The 8,820-nt window shown below is 49.2% G+C and overlaps 1 protein-coding gene and 1 long non-coding RNA gene across 4 annotated transcripts in view; one reads left to right on the top strand and one right to left on the bottom strand.

The window, feature by feature from the left end:
- Positions 1-7,333, bottom strand: part of LOC104995112 — a 24,318-nt gene extending 16,985 nt beyond the window's left edge. The window contains exon 1 of the long non-coding RNA XR_826036.1: positions 6,766-7,333. This is a non-coding gene — a long non-coding RNA (uncharacterized LOC104995112). The remainder of the gene's footprint in view (positions 1-6,765) is intronic.
- C2CD3 (C2 calcium-dependent domain containing 3) overlaps positions 1-8,820 on the top strand; it is a 128,615-nt gene that overhangs the window by 116,751 nt on the left and 3,044 nt on the right. The gene's annotated exons all lie outside the window — the stretch shown is intronic.

The raw sequence follows: 8,820 nt of genomic DNA, 5'->3' as shown, positions 1-8,820 counted from the left end.
ATCTTGGGCAGGTGACTTGGCCTTTCTCTCTCTTTTTTTTTTTTGAAGTAACATCAGGCTAATATGATTCTTACCTAATAAGAGGATGATAAGAATTACCCTAGAGAAGAAAAGCAGGCACTGTTAAGTTTCCTTTCCCTCTTCCCCTCCCGGCCAGGTGGGTGAAATGTCAGTGAGTTGTGCCCTGTAGGAAGGGAAGCCTTTGAATCACTGTGTCCAAGCCAAACAGAACTGCTCTTCCTGCTTTTGTGTTTCTGCCTTCATGATGTGCCAGCTCCTGGGGACTTATTGTCTTTAATCTATTAAATATACAAAGGATGGGAGGGGAAGATGTAAGAATGTTTACTTCAGTTAAACGGCACGTCTAGTTCTGAGAAAGATAAGTCTCACACACTTTCAGCCTTGTTTCATTGTTATTTATTTTGGGTTGCCTTGGGTCCCCGTTGCTGCGCGGTCTTTCTCTGATTGCAGTGTGTAGTCTCACTGTCGTGGCTTCTCCTGTTGCAGAGAAACTCTAGTGCACACGGGCTCAGTAGTTGTGGCACAAAGGCTTAAGTTGTCCCGAGGCATGTGGAATCTTTCCAGACCAGGGATTCCTGAACTGGCAAACGGACTCAACCACTGGATGACCAGGGAAGTCTGCCTTTTTTCTTTCTTTCCCACAACAAAACTCCATTGTTTGCTGCTCTCAGAACACCTGTCTCCTCAGGACCTCATCTTGGGTCCTAGTTAGGATAGCCAGTCGTCACAGTTCACCCAGAATTGTCTCATTCAGCATTGAAAGCCCCAGGACCCAGGCAACATCAGGATGTTGGCCATCCTCACTGGTTATGAGCCTCTCACTCCTTGATGTGTTTGTAGCAGTGTATTTTCTCCATCCTATGCTCTTGGCTTCATTCCTCCTTTACACCCTGGTCTCAGCCTATTACCATTTCTCTTCAACATGAAGAACTTCCTTCAGAATTTCATATAGTGCAGACCTATGGGAACTGATGCTCTCAGCTTCAGTTGGCTGAAAATATATTTTACCTTCATTTTTCAAACACTTTTTTCCACTGGATATAGAATTCAAACTTGAATCGTGTTTGTTTTAGCATTTTACTTATTTATTTTTGGTCACTCGAAGGATCTTAGTTCCCTGACTAGAGATTGAACCCAGGCCCTCAGCAATGAAAGCTCTGCATCCTAACCATGGGACCACCAGGCAATTCCATTTAGAACTATCCCTCCACATTCTACTGACTTCCAATGTTTCAGGTGAGAAACAACTATAATTCTCATTGCTGTTGCCTCAAATGTTATATAACCTTTACTCTTTGGCTGCTTTTAATATTTTTGTCTCTGGTTTTTAACAGTTTGACTACAACCGTTCATAGTTGTAGAGGCAGGGGATTGGATGAGGAAGAAGAGCACATAGTCTATTCATCAATATTGATGATACTTTAGTTCTTAGGTTGGGTTGTGGATTTATAGATGTTCATTTTTATTATGCTTCATAATTTACGTATGTTACATATTCTCTGGTTTGTTACAGAGTGAAAACACAAAATCATATGTAATTTAAATTTTAAGAATGATTGAATGGTGACAAAATGGAGACACCGGCTTCTTCCATAGATTTGGCTATGAATGGATCAGAAGGATAGAGTAGTGGGTGCAGTAGCATCTGAGACGGGAAGTTTGTTTTTTGTTTTTATACGAAAGGCTACAGCTTTTTCTGAGTACCGAGTACAGTGACCAGTAGAGAAAGAGAGAAGAGGAAGATGCTGGAGAGGGAAAAAGAATAGAGAAACTGCGCCCTGGGTTGTAGAGATTGCATGGGATCCAGAGCACGTGTGGGTTAGCCTTTTGACAAGTAGAAAACTCACCCTGCAGCAGAGCACGTGTGGGTTAGCCTTTAGACAAGTAGAAAACTCACCCTGCAGCAGAGCACATGTGGGTTAGCCTTTAGACAAGTAGAAAACTCACCCTGCAGCAGAGCACGTGTGGGTTAGCCTTTAGACAAGTAGAAAACTCACCCTGCAGCAGAGCACGTGTGGGTTAGCCTTTAGACAAGTAGAAAACTCACCCTGCAGCAGAGCACGTGTGGGTTAGCCTTTAGACAAGTAGAAAACTCACCCTGCAGCAGAGCACGTGTGGGTTAGCCTTTAGACAAGTAGAAAACTCACCCTGCAGCAGAGCACGTGTGGGTTAGCCTTTAGACAAGTAGAAAACTCACCCTGCAGCAGAGCACGTGTGGGTTAGCCTTTAGACAAGTAGAAAACTCCCTGCAGCATCCATGCAGGCAAAGAAGGTGGTCACTAAAGCAGATAGGGTTAGATGTGGTAATAGAGTTTCCCATCTGATGAAAGCTTCTGTTTGCTTGTCTTCTGTTTTTGGTTAGGTTTCAGGCCCAGTCAACAGCTCAAAGTGAGAGGTAGGCAGGGGAGGGCAGGAGCCTTGTCATGTATCTCCAGCTTGAGGATTCCATCTATTTTGCCTCTTCCTAAGGCCCTGAAGGCTGAAGAGCCTTTGAGAAGCTGGACTTTTCTCAAGCAGTGTCCTGGGACAGCTATACAGTAGCTCACCTGGCTTCACAAGATCTAAGGGAAGCCTAGTCCTTCTTCCACACTGAAACAGAGCACCTGAACCCAGGAGCTTCCCAGTCTCCACTCCAGCGTTTGTGAGGCTGGCATTTCCCCTCTGTCCCCCACAGTACAGTGGATACAGGACTCTGCGTGACCTTTGGCAGATCTTCTGATCTGAGTCAGTGTCATCTGTCAGATGGGGTTATAAGACCTGGAAGCCTGGTTGTACTGAACGGAACCAGGTGTCACACAGAGAGGATAAGGGGAGCTCTCAGCCCTCTTTCCTCATGACTGTTTGATCTGGTTTTCACCTCTTCAAGAAGCAAAAGAGGGAGAAGGATGGCGGGTCTGGCAGGAACACTCCAGCAGCACATTAGAAATTATTGGGTTGGCAAAAAAAAGTTTGTTTGGGTTTTTGCATAACATCGTGCAGAAAAAATCCAAACCTTTTCGCCCACCCCATACTTATGAATCAGTCAGGTTCTATTTCTTCTTTCTCTTCCTTCTTTGTGATAAAGTAACTCTTCACCAGCACAGCTCCCGGGTTTTATTTATAGTTACATCTGGTTCTGTTTGCTTAGTTTCCAGGGGCAAACAAATTTTATCAGATTTCCTAAAAAGGAGGTAGAGGGTGCAACAGCGTTAATGTATGTGTTGTTTTCCCCAGGCTTACGTCTTCTGCTCTTGCACATGTTTCTTTGGGAAAGTCTCAACCACTTCAGTTAATTTCAGTTACTATTACAGTTTGACTCTCGAATCCTTACTTTCAGCCTAGACTTCTCTGCCGTGCTGTAGACACATGTGGGCCCAGCAGCATCCTGAAGTCTTTTAGTTGATGTTACAAACAGTTCAGCACGTCCAGAACTTGAGCCTGTTACCTTCCTTTGCACACCTGCCCCTACTGCGTGCATCCCTTATCTCAGTAGATGCGACCACCATCCTGTACTTACCCTGCCAGAGTATATGTGTCATCTTCCTTTCCTCCTCCCCTCCTCCTACTCTTTATCCCCCACACCTACAGACAGTCTATCACTGAGGCCTGTTAATTCTGTCCCCTAAATATCGTTGAATCCGCTCACTTCTCACCATTCCATTACCTCATCCCAGTCATCTCCATAGCTGTTTCTAACTAGTCTCCTCATACCCACACCCTCCACTACTGTGCGTCTCCATACTGCATCTCCACTGGGCTTGCCCGCTGTAATTGACTTTTACCACACTCTGCCTCCAGAGGATGGAGGGATTCTTCAAGATTGTCAAAAAAAAAAAACACTTCCATATTCCTAAACCAGTTACTCAGTCCAAGTGCCCAGTTTATTTGACCTCTCAGCAGCATACGATACACTTGATCTCTCTCCTTTAAACAGTTTTTTCTAAGACATCAGTGCTTCTCGGTTCTTCTCCTCCCTTGTTGGCAGCTCCTGCTCAGCCACCTTTGCTGGTTTTCCTCATTTATTCTACTTGTGAATACAGGGGTGACCCAGGATGTGGTCTTATACTTCTCTATTTACACTTACTTTCTAGATGACCTTGTCTGATCTCAAGGCTTTGAGTCCCATTTATACATTGAAGACTCATAATGACCATCTTAGCCCAGACCTGTCCTCTGACTCTAGGCTCATAGGTCTGGCTAACTATGTAGCATCTCAACTTGGATATCTAATAGGTATCTGAAGTTCAGCATACCCAAAACTCAGCTCCAGAGTATTCCTCAAATCTGTTCTTCAGTCTTCTCCATCTCAGTTAATAGCTATTCTCTCTTTCTGGTTTAGTTGTTCCTACCAAAACCCATGGAATCCTCCCTGATGCCTTGATTTCTGATCCACCAGGAAATTCTGGCTGCTCTGCCTTTAAATTCAGACCCAGCCAGCGCTCACACTCCCAGCATTACCTGGCCTAAACTGCCATCATGTCCCACCTCACGTGCCTTTCTGCTCCTGCCTTTGCCCCTGGCAACCCACTCCCCATGCAGTATCCTGTTAAGTTTTTAAGATGTTAAGTAAATCATGGGATGATTCATGTGACTCCTCCACTCAGAACCCTCCAGTAACTTAACACTGATGACTAGGAGAGCCCAAAGTGACCGGAGGACAGGCAGGCCAGAGAGTAGGAAAGTAAATAGGGCCTTAAACTTGAAATGGACATCTTTCAGCAAATTGCAAAGTCCTGAACTCTGTACACAAGTAGAGAAGGAGCTGTGGCCTCTTCCTCACCCCCACGCTTCCAAACACCCCCACACCTGCCAAAGCTTACAGTTCCCCCAGGGGATTTATCTATATATGTTCATTTCAGTTCGGTCGTTCGGAGAAGGCAATGGCACCCCACTCCAGTACTCTTGCCTGGAAAATCCCACGGACATAGGAGCCTGGTAGGCTGCAGTCCATGGGGTCGCTAAGAGTCGGACACGACTGAGCGACTTCACTTTCACTTTCATGCATTGGAGAAAGACATGGCAACCCACTCCAGTGTTCTTGCTTGGAGAAGCCCAGGGACGGGGGAGCCTGGTGGGCTGCCGTCTCTGGGGTCGCACAGAGTCAGACACGACTGAAGCGACTTAGCAGCAGCAGCAGCAGTTCAGTCATTCAGTCGTGTCCGACTGTTTGCAACCCCATAAATCGCAGCACACCAAGCCTCCCTGTCCATCACCAACTCCTAGAGTTCACTCAGACTCACGTCCATCGAATCAGTGATGCTATCCAGCCATCTCATCCTCTGTTGTCCCCTTTTCCTCCTGCCTGGATCATCCGCTGTATGTTAAGTTCCACCAACTCCGTCAAGTTCATTTGTCTGATGTAGAAACGCTGGACCTGGTGCCATGGACCATGTCTTCAGGGAGGGCACAGTTCCTTGAGAGGCCCTGGCCACCAAACTACTCAACTGACTTTCTCAAATGCCATTTAGCCTATATTAGTACTGAACAAAACAAAGAGAATGAGTACAGGGAAAGGCTGACAGAGCCATCGTGAGGGGTCCTGTAGGAGGCGGAAGACAAGGCCAGGCTTAAGTGTCCCCTCGAAAGCCTTCAGTTGCCCAGCCCCCTCCCACCCAGAGGTTTCAGACATCACAGGGATTGAGGTGCTCCGGGCCAGCAGGGGAGCTGAGAGCGAACCTGCTCTCGTCCTGGCTCTGCTGCTGGCCTTCTGAGGTGCCACACAGTCTGGGGAGGCAGTACGGACCTAGTTTGTAGCTGTGCCTCCTTCAAAGACTCCCACACAGTCTTGTATAGCGGTTAAGTGCATGGCCTCCAAATAAGACAGCCTAAGTTCAGAACTCAGCTTTGCCACTTTCTAGCTGTGTCACCCAGCACAAGTTACCTAACTTCTCTGTGCTTCAGTGCCTTTATCTGAGTCCTGAGGCAGCTTCTTTTCTCCCAGGAGCTCAAATAATTTTCCTGTCCCTTGGTTTCCCTTCCCCAGCCCAGAGCCATTTAAGAGAAACACTGTCTTGCTGGAGGAACCCAGCCTACCACAAGATCACCAGGCCGGATGGTGGAGTCCAAGGGAACTTCCTGGCTGACCTGCCCCTCTTGGGGCAAGAAGCCTGACCCATTTCCTCCCTCTTTCAGAGTCCCTAGCCCTCTGCAGAGCCCCAGGAGGAGACCCAAAAGTCAAAGCGTTTCTGATTAGGGCCACACAAAGCTTTAGGGAGGAGAAGAGCTCTCTGGCCAAGGGTGTACAGAAGTCAGGGGACACAGCCAAAGTTGGCTGGTGGCCGCCCTGGCCCGAGTCAGCAGGCACCGAGAGGGAGAGGGCCTGCAGGGCTGCAGACAGGTGCTCGGCTGGAGTTGCCTGAGCAGCTCTGCGGCCAGAGTCTTCCGGGAGTGTCACTTTACCTTTTCCTGCCCAGGAACCAGGACTTCTGAGTCCTTTCCCCAGGCAGGGCATGGGTTCAGAAGGCTGAGGCGTCTTGATCTAGCCCAGCTTCCTTGTGCAGATTAGGAGACTGAGGCCTGGGCTGAGGGGTAACCCAGGGCCTGTGGAATAGGTCTGTTTTCAGGGAAGCCCTCTTGGAGGAGGGGAGGGAGGCATCAGGGCGTGAGGAAAGGTGGTGAGCGCCACATGACCAGAGCTCTACGACAGGATTACAGGGGGCCCTTGGAGCATGGAGCCCCGCCATGCTGCAGCCAGGCTCGGTGGTCAGATTTAGGACTTGCCTGTCAGGGCTGGGCCCCCGGCCTGCGCATCTTGTCCTCACTTACCCCCTGCTCCGAGTTACAGCTGCTGAGTCTGCTACTTCCTGCAGCACAAGGAAGTCCTAATCTCAGCCTTCAGACAGGACTCTGGGCACCGCCCCAGGGGAGGCAGCCAGCCGAGGGGGTGAAAGGTGAACAGGCGGCGGCGGTGCTGAGCCTCACTCAACTCTGTCAGCAGCGCCATCCAAGCCGGAACCGGACGCTGTTTACTTTCAGTTTTCAGCTCTTTGGAAAGTCACTTCCGGCTCCTGAGTCAGTGTTTATGTCATATAAGGGGTCTGCTCTGGAGTAAAGAGCAACTTCAGCCCCGTTGCCGGGCCCAGGAGCTCACTGGTGGGGGGTGGTAGGAGGGGAGCATGGCCAGTGCTGGGCTTGCCTTGGGAGGCGCCGCACCCCCTCGCACTGCGCCTTAAGTGCGGTCTGAGAGCAGCAGGTCCTGGTTCTGCTCTCCACTCTGGTGCTACTTGGCCCTTCCCTTGAGAGGATGGCATATCGGCCCAGAGCCTTGGTCATGTCTGAATTGTATTTCAGCTTCACAGTAGACGTGGGGCAAGGAAGGGGCGTTCTCTTGGTAATGAAGGTACCAAGGTCCACTTGGTAATGAAGGTACCAGGACCCAGAGAGAGAGAGAGAGTTTTGGCCTCAAGCAAGTGAGGCCCAGTGCAGAACTGGCTGCAGCCCAGTGTTCCTTCCACTCCACCCCACCACCTCCCCTCTGAGAAGGTCCAGGGACACCCTGAAGCAGGGGTAAATGGGGGCACGTGCACCCACCACCCTCCAGGGAACATGTGGCCTATTTAGGGACATCCATCTGGGGACTGGATGGAGGGAACACAAACCCAGGGGCTTCGATCACATTTCAGACCAAAGAAGAAGGCTAGAGCATTCTGAGAAGACATTGCATCACAGGGAGTTGGCCAAACAGGAAGCCACGAACCAAGAGAAGTCCCTGGGTTACAGGGCAGCTCCTCTTGTATTATCTGTTCATCTTGATCTGTTCTCAGATGAGGAAACCAAGGCCCAGAGAAGAAGTGACTTGCCCAAAGCCACTTGGCTAAGAAGTGGTAGAGCCAGGACTAGAACCAGCTCCCTGGCCAAGGTCAGAGAACCCCAGCTCCTCACTTTGAGGAGCCCCAGGAAGCCCCGTGTTTTCCTGCCACCACGTTCCTTACTTGTTCCCTGATGCTTTATTTTCTCCCAGTGGAATTCTACCTTTGAAACTCCTTTGAGACATCTGTCTCAAACAACAGACTGAAAGGCCTATCCATGTTCATGACCTGGGTGTCTAGGTGCCCAGAAAAGAGCAGGTCTCCATATTTGGAAGTGGAAGAAGTTAATGGCAGACCTGTATAGATTGGATGGGACAGTCAGACCCCTGATGTACTGCTAGGCTTAACACACAGATCACTGGGAAGTCCAAGAGGAATATGGAACTGTAGCCCCCTCTCTCTGGGCATGTCTTCTGCTCGCCATTTCTGCAGTCAGCCAGGCCCATCCCCACTGTTTTCCCAACAAAGACATTCCATACCTTTGCTCAAGTTGAGTCTCCACCTGGAACATCTTTTCTCATAGGCTTTATTCAGATTCCACCTTCATGTTGTTTTAAGTCCCTCTTCTGGAAAAGACCCTTGCGGGGACTTCACTCCCCATATGACATCCTCAGTCTGATGATCCTGCTTCCATGTGGGCTCCTCCTGCCTCCCCAGGAAGGCTGAGACTCCTCAAAGCACAGCCATAGTGACAGTTTCCCAGTGCCTCCAGAGCTCCAGCGAGGAATAGTTAGGGGTGTCCTACTCCAGGCAGCTTCAATTATCTGGAGAGGATACTGCCTCTTGCGGCAAATATTTCATTCATTTTTTCACTCACTCCAGAACCAGTGATGGCTCAAGCTTGAGGGGAAACAGTTGCTGATGTACCCCACAACCACAGAGATGGTTGTGGGAGCAAGCCTGGGAGCTTGCCCAGCCCCTCTAACATTGTATGTCCTGGGGTAGCAGCCCTGATGAAGAAGGAAACTTTACCGTTAGGACGATTTTAGACCCTTTGGAGGTCAACATAAGC

Source organism: Bison bison, unplaced genomic scaffold, assembly GCF_000754665.1.
Source record: "Bison bison bison isolate TAMUID 2011002044 unplaced genomic scaffold, Bison_UMD1.0 scf7180017864276, whole genome shotgun sequence".
In the NCBI taxonomy this organism is placed as follows: domain Eukaryota; kingdom Metazoa; phylum Chordata; class Mammalia; order Artiodactyla; family Bovidae; genus Bison; species Bison bison.
The sequence above is the reverse complement of the archived record's forward strand: the minus strand, read 5'-3'. Positions and strand labels throughout refer to the sequence as shown.